Source organism: Chinchilla lanigera, unplaced genomic scaffold, assembly GCF_000276665.1.
Source record: "Chinchilla lanigera isolate Chin_1 unplaced genomic scaffold, ChiLan1.0 scaffold00047, whole genome shotgun sequence".
NCBI classification, from domain to species: domain Eukaryota; kingdom Metazoa; phylum Chordata; class Mammalia; order Rodentia; family Chinchillidae; genus Chinchilla; species Chinchilla lanigera.
The window spans coordinates 7,425,709-7,440,635 of record NW_004955448.1 but is presented as its reverse complement, the minus strand read 5'-3'; the positions used below and the strand labels follow the sequence as shown (position 1 = coordinate 7,440,635).

Genomic DNA, 14,927 nt, shown 5'->3' with positions numbered 1-14,927 from the left:
GTTTGTATTATTCTTACACTATTTTGTAAATGAATGTCTGTCTGTTAATATGTTTTCCTTCTTTTATTTTTTAAAATAAAAAAATCACAAAAAATTAATATCTGTTGATCTATTGACTAACAAACTGACTTCTAAAAGAAATTATTTTCAACAGGAAAAAAGGCATTTTTATGTTATCTCAGTTACATTCCATTTCTTAAAATGCAAGGGAAGGTAAAATTATCACAGGAAGTTTAGAGAATCTTTTAAAAACAATTTTTTCTTTCTTCCTCTACATTTTTTAACCCCAAAACTTGATCAAGGAAAAAAAATATACTTTTGCTGTACAAATAGAGCAAGGAATGCTAATATTATTTGCTTATGTGTCTGTGGAAATCTAGATTCAACCTATTTTTCTGTCTGTCATGGAAGAAAGCAAATTCTCAGGGAGAAGATGCATCGTAGAATTAGTGGAGAGCTTCATACTGAGAAGGCAAGGCTGACATCATTGCGACAGTGCTGGAAAGTACACCCCTTACTCGCTGGACGGGTGCTCTCATAAGAAAGAATACAATTTCCCTTCCTGCTTCTACCTCAGACTTAGCAGTGAGCAGCTCGGGTCACTTCTCCAGGTTCTCCATTTGTCATCAGCTTTGTTTTTTCAGAGTTAGAAACTGGTGCTCTCATTTTTGTATCACAGTTTATTCTCTTGCTTAGTGTTATTTATAAAATACCACCTAAGTAACATACGTAGTTTCATAGCATAGCTAAGATTTACCTCACAGTGCAGAGTTGTAAGACCTGGGGGGATCTAGCTGGGTGAGCTCTGGGGAAATGGTTTCTTTTTCCTGGGTTCAATTTCTTTTTTTTTTGTTGTTTTTTTTGTTTTTTCTCCGGTACTGGGAACCGAACTCACGACCTTGCGCTTGCCAGGCAGGCGCTTTTGCCGCTGAGCTAAATCCCCAGCCCCAATTTCTTATTAGTGAGACAGAATGATGATGCTGGTGCCATTCACCCAGCTTCCCCATTATGAGGACAGCCTATGATAACGTGCGCTAACGTGTTGCAGAGTAATCAAATGCAAGGAGTTATGACTTGATGCTTCCTAATTCTGCTGACCCTCTCACAGATACAGAATTAAATTTCCCATTCATTGGATATTTCCAGATGGAAGAAAACTGTTTTATGAAGGTACATGTGAAAAATATCTTGAACTACTAAGTTGGAGGAAAAAGAACTGAACTTCTCTTATGAAAATAATGTTCATAAGACAATGTTCTTTGAATGATTTTTCAGAAATCTATAGGAGGTATCTCCAGAAGGGCTTTCTTTGTCATCTGAATCTCTACTGATTTTAAAAGAGGAATCTAGAGCAAAAGCTGTGTAGTGGAGAGGATAAAAAATACTAAATCCAAAATAAAATAAAAATCAAAATAAAACTTTAAAAGTGAATAACTTCTTCATCCAGGCAGAAACAGTCCACATTAATGAATCAACAAATACACGAAGAGAGGTCACCAGGCAACGCACATGATCGTGAGGACAAAGAGAGGGACAAGGTACAGCTCTACCTCAAGGAACCTGGGGCCCAGCGGGACACAGTAAAACGAATGTGTCTTCACAAAGCGGTAGGTTTGTCCTACCATGAGGATCTTGGGGAGCAGGGCAGGGAGGCGAGGGTTACTTCAGGCTTGTGTTTGTGCAGTTTTGTGTAGTTGTGGGGAAAAAGATCTAGATGCAAGTTTCATGTAATTTTAGTATCTTTCGGTGATTCCAAGAACACCAGCAAGGAGCGACTTGGCACAGAAAACCATGCAGAGCAAAATGGTTCTGAGCTTTAGGCTTCAGAGTCCATAAGGTTTTTTTTCTAACAGACTCAAAAAAAGCAAGCTTATGTCACCGAGTTCTTACTGAGCAACAGCTCAGCACCCGTGGTGGGGAGACTTGCCCTGTTTGCGACTTAAGAAGATAATGATCACTTGGCTATAGGTTTAGAAGACCAAACTGGAGAACTGTCAGCAAAAACAAACTGCAAAGTAGCAAGAATTAAATGTGGCTCATTTTCTTGCCGCTGTTGTTTAAACACACAGGGCGGCTTTTATGGAGCACAGCTTGAAAAAAATTTACAATGTGAGGAAACTTCAATTCCAGACAAATATTGATGCAGTGGTGATAGAACCCATCTTGAGGTTTGGTGGTTTTATTTCTTTGACTTTTAAATTCCTATTATTCTGCAAATATCTTCCTTCTCTAAAGAGGATGGTTACCAAACTCATGCAGTTGTTTTAAAAGTGAGAGATATTTTCGGTGCACAAGATAGCTGGGTCTTTCAGTGAGTTGCCCTTACTTTGTTCTGCTGTCTCTTTGTGAGACTTGTAGCCTGTGGAGCATTCTTGATCCATGATGGTGCGACTCACTTTGCAGACAAGAGAAGGTAGGAGGGATCACCTCAGGCTTAAGCCATGGAATCTTAGCCTCATTTCTATTATTCCAGAGAGTGTACCTGCCTCTTCCTAGTTCTGTGTCTGAGCAATAGTAGGCACAGCTATGGTAACTGTGCAGGTACCCTGATCCATTGAAGCTCTGCTGGATTTATCAGTCATGCTGGGCTATGTCACATCTTCCAAAACCTTCACCTCAGACATATATAATTTTCATAAATGGCTCCTAATTTTGTGGCGCATTGTGCAACAAAACTTTATGTACTTTCATTTTATTTCTTAATTCCTCAGTGTTCACAGGAGCAAGGTTACATAAAAATTCTCTAAGTGCATTAGATTTCCCATTGAATTGAATTCCTTTCCCATTTGATTTAAAATAGTTTCACTGAACAGGTTTACCTATTTTATCTGTGTCAGATATTCCAGAAGGAAGTATCACCATGTTCATTTTTAGTATCTGCTCCTGTGCAACTCAAAAATAAGAGCTCTTCTATCCCAAGTGAACCTGAAACGCTTTGCTGCTAATATTAGAGATGAATGACATCAATACGGGGGCATGGGGCACTTAGCTTTGTCAGTCAAATTTTGGAAATTCTAAATCTTAAAGCTCTGCTGCAGGAGAATCCAAAGCTTGTATTTCTTCTTTTTTGGGGAAGGCAGGTTGTCTGTCCACTCAGTGAATACCGAGCTGAATTTATTTTAGGGCAATTGTCAGGTCCATAACAGATGCATCAAATGTAACTCCTCGCATCATTTTATAGAGCATCCATGAGGCTCTTTTTGATTTTAAAGCAAATTAGATATGGAGAAATTAGAACTGAAATCAAGTGTTACTCCCGCAAAGTATCATATGCCACTCTCCTGCTTACCGATCCTTTACAAATCAGGGAAGCTAAACCCAGGAGATTAGCAGTCAAATGCATTGTTTTAAATTACTTGCTTCTAGATGTTAATGTCTTAGGTATTATTCATCATTTTAAACTGCTAGGAAGGAGTAGCTAGCTAAGACATGTGCCTTGCCTTTGACCAAGAATAAGCACACTGCATGGGACCCAGTCCCTGAGTTAAAGGTTGACACAGCAGGGAATACTGAAAGCATATGTAAGGGGCTCCAGTGACTGGGTAGGCTGGCAAAAGCAATTGGGTCTGACCTGGTTTTCACACGGTCAGATCATTACGTCGTTTGTCTTCTCACTCTACGTGAACATTGTTCCAATCCCAGTAAAGTTCACACTCTGCTGTGTGTCGTGCCTTATCTGCAAGCTAACTAATCAAGTCTGGGTTTGTTTTTTTTTTTGTTTTAAATAAATGGGCATTTAACCTTTCTTGAAAAAAAAATAGAACCAAAAGTTTGTTTATTTGTCAGCCAGCTGGTTTTGGCAGTTCCATGAGGTTGTACGTTTCGACCCCAGGAAGGTGACTACAGTGATAATATGTTTTCACTGCTCATGACTGTCAGTGAGTGATGACTCATTTGAAACCACAAGCCGCAAAAGAGAGGTAGCCATGCACTTCAGTGACAGAGACTGACAAGTAGGACAGTGGAACTTATTTTATTCCTATATCTAAAGAGCAACAAAGTAGAATAAGATTGTTGTTGATTCTTTGATTAAAGGATGTCATTGTCCATTGTAAAATCTGAACAGCTGTTTTCTTGGAACATCTAAACTCACCCACTGATTTATTTCAGTTGACATTATGGTCCCAAAGTGCATCCATTTTCCTACAAATGACTCAAATTTATCCTTCTTTATGGCAGAGTAGTACTCCATTGTGTATAAGTACCACATTTTCTATAAAGTTAATATTGCATGGTTTCTTATATAGGTGAAACCCAAAGTATAAATAAATTAAAAAGAAAAAGAAAAGATAATGGGAAACAGGGAGATAAAGAGATGGAAGGAAGAGAAAGGGGGTGAAAAAAGAATTAAAATGTGTTAGGTACATGAACCAATTCTTCAGGAGGAATGTAGTAATTACATTCTGCAAACATGTACTCATAAAAACTAAAAGCAAAAAAAAAAAAAAAAAAAAAAAATTAAAAATCACTCATTGGCCCATACAATTTTAGAAAAGTCTAGAGAAACACGGCAAATAGAGACATTCCTATGATTCACTAGTTCAAAAGAGACGGTAGAGAGTTTCAGTGTACCATGCCTTGCTCCAGGTTTCGGGGGACAGGCTGAGAAGAGATAGCCGTGGTTTTCATGGAGCGTACATCACCAAAGGGATGAGAATACTGAATAGTGAATTAATTGTTTGGTTACATTAAATTAAACTAAATTTGCCCAAGGGCGCCTTACACAAAGTTTTTGAGTCTTAGTGTCATAAACTATAACCGGACAGTGTAAACACTACATCAGCCAAAAGCTTTGCTTAGGAGAGCACATTTATCACAAATGACTGGGGGTTGGAATCGCAGGTGGCCACCCGGTTAGACGCGTTCCCAGAGGGTGAGCCCTCAGCTGTCCTGGCGCTGACATTTGTCAAGCAAACTCTCTCTGCACCTCACCTCCTCTCCACCCGTCAGGGCCTCCCGCCCGAGGTGCAGAGCAGCGCTTTCTGAACCTCTTCTGGTTGTGAGACTTGTCCGATTCCTGACGTGCTCCTTGCTCACCCAAGTTCTGTTACATTTAATTTGTTGGAAGTTTTTAATGATCATGATAGCAAGCAAAAGGACAGTATCATGGAAGTGTAAGATTGGGATGCTGAGAAGGCTGACCTCACCTGGGTGGTCGGGGAAAGCCTCTCCAGAGAAGTGACATTTACACAGGAAGAGAGGAGTGAGGCGAAGAGAGCAGTGTGCGTAAGGGCTCAGAGGGCGGGAGGAGAAGGCACTTGCAGAACCGCAAGCTGTTCAGGGCAGAGGAGGAGCAGAAAGCGCAGGGCAGAGTGACTCCCCGTCGGGGAGGGCAGTGAGAGCCAGACCTACCAGAGCTACAGATGAGGTTGAGGATTTCGGTCTTAACAGGGAGGAGTGATAGAAAAGGCCTGGAAAACACCAACAGGGAGAAGGGTTGAAGGGAGGCACGAAGAGAAGCAAGGTGACTTAGGTGGTCCTCACGAGAACTAGCATTTAGTGGAGACAGGAAGAGGGAAATTCCAGGTATTCTTAGCAGGTAAAATCTATAGGACATGCGGTTTGATTGAATATGAGGGTGACAGGAAAGGAGAAAGGGCCATTCTCAGGTCTGATACGGGCAGCTGGGTGAAGAAGGGCGCTTTTCACGAAGCAGGGCTCACTGGAGAAACAGGTTTGCGTTCACACAGGGACCGAGGCTCCCACAGCACATGCACGTTGGCGGTCTGGAGGGGGGCTTTCTCAGTCCTGAGATATCAGGCGCCACAGGCAGAGTCATTGTGAAGGGCGGTAGTGTTCACTTCAGAAGAGGGCCGGGGCCCAGGAAGGGGCTTGCGGGGTTCCAATTCCATACATGGCGGGGAGGAGGGCACACAGGAAGGGGACACCGGGCAGGACAGCAGAGATGTAGGAGATGGCAAGGAAAGTGCCTGTGTGGAAGTCAAGGAGGAGCCATTTTCAAGAGGAAATGCGTGTGCAACGGTGCTAGTGCCACGGCTGATGAGAGACCGAGCTGGGTGAGAGCGGCGAAACGGCCCGCACGCTCCGTCTTAGGACTCACCGAGCCCTCTGGGGCAGCCACACCCCTGTCCTGAGGCTGGGAAGCCAGGCTGGTGGGCTGGGGTGTGACGTTGACTGGCTGTGTACGACGTGGCGGGTTGCACAGCCTTTTAAAGCCTTTTTCCCGTTCATAAGTGGAGATATCGATCATTCACTACTTTTTATCTTGAAATGAAGTGAGAAACTATAAATAAGGCCCTGGCCCATTCCTGTGTTCGGTCCATGTGAGAAGCTTCCTGCGTTTCTCCACTGCTTAGAGAAGGTTCCGCCTCCAATCCTTGTCCATTGGACAAATGGGAAGCAGGTGGTGAAGACAGAGAAGCAAGGCAAAACAGGTGGTGCTTTTTTGGTAAACATAGCTTCCGAAGTGACGGGGGTCTGAGGAGTTTAGACCACGCTTCTACCGCCACCAGGCAAGGAGAAGGGAAAGTGGCATAGAGTTGGGTAGGTAGAAATAACAGACTTGGGTTCTTGTGGCGTGGGGCTTGAGAGGCGCTCACTCGGGTCTACTTACCACTTAAATACAAGCTACTCATGCCTTTTCCGTCTGAAGCACCCAGGGCATCAGAGAAGCTTGAAATCAGTAACTCAGAGTCTTAACTCAAAACAATCAAGAACTTCTAATCTCCAGGGTGTATACTTCCAGTGTCCCTAAACTTGTATGGATATAAAGACATCTTTATTTTTTTATCAACTTTTAACTAAAAGTTAACACCTCCTTTAATTGTGAATGTAGGTGAGAAACCACAGAATATTCACATTACCTGACTTCGCCACTAATTCAAATTACAAGTATGTTTCTGTCATATCACAGCTGCTGTAGAGGTCTCACAGAATTGTTCACACTCACCATGTATCCTCACAGCCACTTGGAAATTTGTGGGATTCACCCACCCCTAGAACTTGTATTTAACATAGCAATAAAGAAGTGAAGTATTCCTCTGGCACAAATTATTTTTCAATGTAATTGGAATCCTGTGTATTTGATGTTACACATTTAAAAACTCTGAGAAAGTCTGTAGGCTTTGTTAAGACTGCCATGGGGATTCATGTGTCAAGAATTTCACATGCAGATAAAAAGATAAAAGTTGTTACAAAATGCCTCTTGGTAGGTACATCCATCTGTTACAAAGCCATGTCAGTTTACAAGCATCTTTTTTCAAACTGGGAGGAAAGACAATCCTGAAAAGTTTTCAAAAGCAAAATTAAATGTAATGCGACTCCACTGCTACTATTTAAGGTGTGTATGTGTAATGTTGTTGTCTAATATCCCTTCTTATTTGCTTAATTTTAGTAAGTTAAATATTTCTTAGGGCCTTAGTGGATTTACTTGTAACAAACTCAGGTCTGTTGCTTTTGTTATCTTTATTTGTATGCAAATCCCTTTACCCCAAGGTCTCCTATTCATGGCTCCCCAAGGCCCTCACCCTCCGGCTGCAGAGGGGTCATTCGCCTGCTTACCCTCTACCAGCAGAGGGCAGAGGCGAGGACCTACCAACCCTGGGGCTCTGAGGGCTTAGCAAGCGCACAATATTTCATTTATAACTTCCATGTGACTCATTCATCCAACCATTTCTATCCCATTTCATGTCATAATCATATTTGTTTTAATACAAATAATATTTCCTTCCTAAATCTTCAAGCAAAGTTGTTATTTCCAAGATGTGCTACCTTGGTACCATGTCTTTACTGGATGACCCTGGATGCCCTGTGCCATTCTATGAGAGAGACCTGGCTTTAAACTACTAGCAATCATTTACGCCTTACTATACCTTGCTATGAAAGAGATTTAGAGCTTTTTTGACACCAGTTTGGAGGAATGTGTAGGTACAAACAACCCAAAAGCCATAAAGTACCAAACATCTCAGAGAGATGGGGGGGTATTGAATAAGAAATATGTATCAGCTTTCTGCCTACTATTTTTCCCTGGAACACAGCTCTATAGAATCTCAGCAGTCCTAGGTGTCTGTTTGTAAGATAATAAATGACTGGTGGCTGGAAGGACCCTGGATAGTTTCAAGACAGGATCAGGTTCCAGGGGGATCAGCTGTGTGATTGGAAGGTCAGAACTTTCAGCCCCCTAACTCTCCTACCTCCCAACCCCCATACCTGCCGCTGGGGAAGGGAGGGGGGCAGAAAGCTGAGTTAATTATGAGTGAACATTGATTAAGCACAGTGACATAATGAAGCTCATAACATCCCACAAGCCAGAGTTCAGAGAGCTCCAGAGAGCTCGCTGAATGTGCAGAGCGTGGCACATCTGGAAAGGATGCAGATGTTCCCGACTGCTGCCCCAGGCCTTGGCTTGTTCATCTCTTCCATCAGTAGATGCTGGGTTATACATAAATAACAGCACATATGTTGTATTAATAGTATGTAAAGCCCTTTCTTGATTGAGTTCTGTGAGCTACTCTAGCAAACAGTCAAATAAACGAAGGGGTCAGGCAAGCCTCTGATCTGTAGCCAAGTTAGGGGTGAGTTTTGGATGACATGGAAACCTGCTATGGCTGGTAGGGCAGTCTTGTGGGGTTGGGCCCTTAACCTGTGGGGGTTCTGCATTAACCGGTGACTGGCAGAACTGAACTGGATCGCAGGGCACCCAGCTGGTATGGAGGAATTGGATAGGGCAGGAAAGGAAGTCACATCTGGTCCCAGATATATTGAATGTTGAGAGTACAGTAGGGGGAAGCAGTGTTTCCTCAGCTAATACCCAGCAGGGCAGGGGTGAGGGGATGGGTGTGTGTGTGGGATGAAATTAAAAGACCTCTAAATGGCAAAGACACACTTCCAAATCCTGGCTAGGGTCACGCTTTCCTAAGCAAAGATGATGCACACACTTGCCATTTTCAAAGCTAAGAAGATGCTATCTAAAGGTTTCCTAGTTTTCTTCACCTAGTGGATGATTTATTTTCAAACCTTAAATTCCAGAGACAAAGACAAATCCCTCTCTGGCATCTTTTCTGTAATGAGAGCCATGGCTGGTTTCCACTATTAGCAACCATGTAAGTTTTAAAGGCCAAGCAAAGCACAAAAGTGCGAGTCCCATACTCCACCCCTGTCTGAGTTTCTTTCCCTCCCTCCCTTCCTTTCTTCCTTTCTTCTTTCTTTCCTTTCATTTTGGTGATACTGTACTGTACCTTCACACTGAGCTACAGATCCAGCCATTTTTAAATTTCAGTTTATTTATATATGAGACAGGGTCTTGTTTAATCACTAGACTACTCAGGGTAGGCTCAAACTTGCAGTCTTCCTGCCTTAGCCTCCCAGAATGCTGGGATGGAAGGTGCGTGCCACTACACCTGACTCTGACTCTGTTTTCTGTGGGTGAATTTCCTGCTTTCTCTTCAGAAAGCACTCAGGATCGCGGCAGAGATTGCAGGCTGGCGTGAGGGTGATATTTAAATGTGCACTTAATCCAAGGTAAATGCTTCTAGCTTGAAAGTGCGTTTGCCTTTCATTTTCCTTGACAGGGGAACAGAAAATTAATGCTAGTTTTCTCTGCTTGTGGTATCCTTTACAGCTCCTGTCAAATGCCATGTATCACAATATGTATTATACCATTGTGCATGAGGTCTTCCACCCCCACCCCAGTTCTCAGTGAGCTCTGTGAGGGCAGGGACTGTGTCTAATGCATCTGCATGCTTCCACCCCGGCATAGTGCCAGATGCACAGTAGGTGTTCAGCAATGCTCACAGTGTGGCTCTAAGGCCGTTCCTTTTCTGTGGGTGGAGACTGGCTCCTCACTTACCTGTGAGATTCTTGGTGGCCCAGAAGGCTCTGGGTTTATTGGAAAACTCTGGGCCTTCATCACACCCTTTCAGTGGCACCTTGGGACACGCGTGGAACCTCCTGTGCCCATCTGCTCCACGGGATAATAACAGCAAGTACCTCACAGGACAGTCGTGGGACTCAGTGTGAGGATTAAAGCACATACGATAGGGCCTGGCACGTGTTATATGCTCCCCAAGTGTAAGCTGTATTAGACAAACATGGGTTTGAATCTAAGTTCTGCTGCCGGGAGCGATCGGCAACTTCTTTCTCCTCCCACAGTACCCTGCTTTGTAGAGAATATCTCTATCCTCTCTTGAGTGGAAGAACCGAGTGAATATTGTAGCTTTTCACTCTTCTTTTAGCCAGTGTATGTGTTAGGACTCTTTCTTCTAACTTACAGCAGGCTAGAGCTTGTGTACCTGCTTAGTGGGATGTCCTACATGTCTATCCATACCTTTCTTGTTGTCTTCTTGCCTCTCTGGTTAGCCTAGTCACTATTCCTCTGTGTGTGTGTGTGTGTGTGTGTGTGTGTGTGTGTGTGTGTTGGGCGGGGAGGTCCTAATGCCCAAGTAGTTACAGCCTGTCAGGCTCTCAGCAGATGACTGAGGAAAGGGGGAATCTTGAGCAGGTCTATGTTCATACTCAGCTTTAACTTTACTCTGATTCCAATCAGTCTAGCACTTCAAATCATATGCAGGTCACTCCATCTGAATCTTCAATGCACAATTAAAATTCAGAATGTCAACTTGTGGGTGCCCCAACCCTTGAAAAAGGAACAAGGCTCAAACCCAAGATATCTCTGTCTCCTTCTTCTCTTTGGACCTCCACAACAAGTTTGCAAATCCTGAAGACCCCTTCTGAACTCTCCCTCTCTTGCATCTTGATTTCCTCATCCCTATTACAAGGTCAGACCTTCCTGGCTAAAGGCTCTTACCTGTTCTGCTGCATCTAGAGTCTCTCCTCTTTCTATTTATCTCTGATCACCATTGTTTTGTCTGTAATAATTATTGTTTATGTCTTATTGCCTTTCTCAACTGGAAAGTACTTGATAGTATGATCCAAGCCTGATTTATCCTGACTCGATTTTAACACTTAGGCACCATGAATGTGCAAGTAGATACTTTGTTGACAAAATGGTCAAATGGAAAAGTCTGAGAAGTCTTTCTTAATTCCCTGACGTGAACTTCTAAAATTAGATATTGTGACAGTTGATCTTGATTGTCAATTTGGTTCCATTAAGAGATGTCTAGAGAGATGATTCAATTGTAAGGGCACTAACCAACGAGTTCATGGCTAAAAGGGTTTTGGAGGTGGGGATCTAACTGGAGAAAGTAGGTCACAGGGTGCGCCACGAAGGCTGTAACTTTTCTTGAGCTCTGGAACACTCTGTGTTCTGGCTGCCATGAGGTAATTCTCTCCTCCATCCTGCCTCACTGCAGGCCTAAATCAGTGGAGCCAGCTGAGTGTGGACCGAACCCTTGAAACTGTGAGCCAAAATAGATCTTTCCTCCATTGTTTTCCTTGAGTATTTGGTCAGAGTGATGGAAAGCACACCAATGTAGGAATTATTTTAGTCTTAATTCTTTTATATTTAGATTGACTATTAAAATTGACTATCCATTTCAATATCAAGTGTGATAAGGCAATAAGAAGAAATACAAGACATGAAGATTAGAAAGAAATAAGTGAAACTGTTTCTCATGGCAGACAAAATAATTGTGTGTCTAGAAAAATCCCAAAGAATTTAAAAATAATAAATCTCCTAGAACTAGTGAGTAAACATAGCAAAGTTGAAGGATAAAAAGTTAGTATAGAAGTATTTTTAGCAATGAGCGAATGACTGGAATTTGAAGTGTAAAAGAATAATAGTATTTACAGTAACATCTTCTAAATAAAATATAAAAATCTACCAAAGTGTAAACAGGATCTATGTGCAAAAAACCTCCCAGAAAACATTGAAGAAGAAATACTGTAACTGACTAGAACAATGCATCATGTTCACGGATTACAAGGCTCCATAGTGTCAAGATGTCATTCTTCTCATTTTGACCTATGGATTAAATATAATACCAATTTAAATCCTAGCAAAATGTTTTATAAATATTAACAAGATGGTTTTTTTTTTTGTTTTTTGTTTTTTCTCCGGTACCGGGAACCGAACTCACGACCTTGCACTTGCCAGGCAGGCGCTTTGCCGCTGAGCTAAATCCCCAGCCCCTACAAGATGGTTTTGGAATATCTAAAACAATTTGAAAAGGTTTCAATATGTAATATAAAGTACAATAATCAAGGCAGTGTGGTTTTATCAAAAGGAAGGAACCACATATAAATGGAACAGAATAGATGGCAAGACCCCATATACATACACTTAGCAGATTGCTGACAGCGATGCAAAGACAATTCTATGGTGAAGGTACAGTTTTTTCCAATAAATGGTGCTGGAAAAAGAGGGACAGTTGTCCACATGTGAAAAAAAAGAACCTTAGTATAAACCTTATAAACCTCATATATTGTATGAAAATTAACTCAAAATGGATCATAGATGTAAATATAAAGCATAAAATGGTAAAACTTCTAGAAAAAAATAAGAGAAAATATGTGTGAATTTGAATTTGACAGTTTTTGGATATGGGACCAAAAGGATAATTCACTTAAAAATTGGACTTTCTAAAATTTATTGTTACAAGACTGAAAAAGACAAGCTAATACTGGAATAAACTATCTGCAAAGATGCAATTAAAAAATGACCAAAGTACTGAATGGACATGTCAACCAAGAAGATATTTCATGACAAAAAAGCATATGAAAAAAATGTTCAACATTTCTATACACTAGAAAAAATTAAAACCATAATGAGATACCACCACAAACTTACTAGAATATGTAAGATTTTAAAAAGAAAGGCAAAAATAACACAAGCACATGCCAAGCCAGTGAACATCTGATATACTGCTGGTAGAAGCACAAAATGATGTAGTCCACTTTGGAAAATAGTTTGATGGTTTCTTCTAAGGTCAAACATATTCATACCATATAAATCAGCAATTATACTCATAGATATTTACTCAAGTAAACTGAAAACTTCTGTTTACACACAAAAATATACTCAAATATTTATAGCAGCTTTACTCATAAATCACCCCAGACTGGAAACCGCTGAGATGTCTATTGACTAATGAATGAATAAATAAATTAGAATACATGCATACAATGGAATACTCCCAGCAATAAAAAGAAATGATCTATTGATTCATGATTAATACACTGACATGAATATGTCTTGAAAGCATTTTACACAGTGAAAGATGTTAGACTCAAAATGCTACATATTGAATGAAAACATTTATGTGATATTCTGGAAAAACAAAGCCAGAGGGACAGAAAAACAGATTGTCTTAGTTACTTTTCTCCCTTTGCTGGGACAAAAGAGCTGACACCCAAAATTAAGGAAGGAAAGGTTTAGTTACGTCACATTTCGTAGAGGTTTCAGTCCATAGTCAGCTGGCTCCAAGGCAGGGTGGCATGGTGAGGGGTAAGAGTTCATGGAGGCAGAAGACAGCAAAAGCAACAAGAGCAAAAAGGAGGAGCAGGAGAGCAAGCCTCTTTCCCTCCCTTATATTGTATGCAGGTTACCCGCCCTAGGGCTGGTGTAGCACTCACACCAATAATCCCAGCATTGGGCCATGAGTCAATCAAAAACTCTAGAGGGCTGCACCATGACTGCATGAGGCTTTGGGGAGAACATCTAGACTAGACAAAAACCATAACATGGATGAACAATAAGTGGGTTTGGAGATGGAAGGAAAGACTGCCTACCACAAGGAATGTTGGGGCTTATGCAACTTTTCCATTTGGCACCATGATTTTGTATATTGTTGAGATCCATACAGTTGCAATTGCATAAAAAATGAACTTTACTCTGTGAAAACTTCTAAAAATTTAGGATGTCAAGGGGAACCTAGATGAAACACAGACTGAGAAATGAAGGTAACTATATAATGATAAAACATACTAAAGGAGGTAGGGATCAGAGGACTTGACAACTTGTCGAAACACTCTTTTGCCTCAATACTGAAAGGCTAAAGACAAGAAGAAGTATACATAAACACTATACTTAGCAAATTCATTTCTCACCAGGTTATGTGCTAGCAATTCTGACACTAGGGCTGAACACTAGGATTGACCAAAAACTGTAGTGAGGAAATGCTTGAGTGCTAGATCCAGAAATTAAATAAAAGCAGAAGAAAACTGAGGACCTCTTGAAGATGACAATCTTTTATTATATTCAATTTCACCCATATACACCCTCATATTGCCAGAATATTGGTTTTTGTTTGTTTTCTACTTTCCTAATTCAGCAGATATTAATTCAGTAGCTACTGAATGCATGAAGAGGTAGGAACTGACTCTGAGGTTAATGAATTCTCCTTCTTCCCAGAAAAATACCAAAAAATGAATCTTCTGGCTGGTGGAAATCGGATGCAGTTGGCCCATGATGGCTGAGCTCTGTTAGAAATAGTGACTGGGCAGTTTGGAGTTCTAGTTTTCACCTATCTCCATTTTTCATTCTCTCTCTCTCTCTGTCTCTCTCCCTCCTCTGTCTCTCCCTCTCTCCTCCCTTCCTTTTTTGTCCCCCACCTCTCTCTTTCTTCTTTGTATTTTAGTTAGTTTGTTATGTCTCCAGTTTGGTGCCAGTGGTGGAGGAGCACCTGACTGGTGACTGAAAGAACACCTACCAACAGTGGTGACAATTGTCCTGCTAGTCCTGGAGGTCTCCGCCACTGCTGATTTTATCTGACACAGAGGGAACCTCTTTCGTGTAGGCTCATGGAGAGGAAAAAGAGAGGGAAGATCACCCTGTTATGAAACTGCAAAAATATATTTTTTGGGCCTTGAGATAAAACCTTACAGAAATTCTTTGGAGTTGGAACAACAAACTACTTCTTCTTGGACTGGGGTAAATTTTTACTAATGCAAGTGATTTTTTGTTTTTGGTACTGGGGATTGAACCAGGGACTTTGCACTAAGCTACATCTCTAACCCCCCCACCCCCCCCCCTTTTTTTTTGTACAGGGAATCAAACTCAGGACCTTGTG

The 14,927-nt window shown here is 41.4% G+C and overlaps 1 protein-coding gene across 2 annotated transcripts in view; it reads right to left on the bottom strand.

The window, feature by feature from the left end:
• Positions 1 to 14,927, bottom strand: part of Kcnab1 (potassium channel, voltage gated subfamily A regulatory beta subunit 1) — a 407,620-nt gene that overhangs the window by 112,455 nt on the left and 280,238 nt on the right. The gene's annotated exons all lie outside the window — the stretch shown is intronic.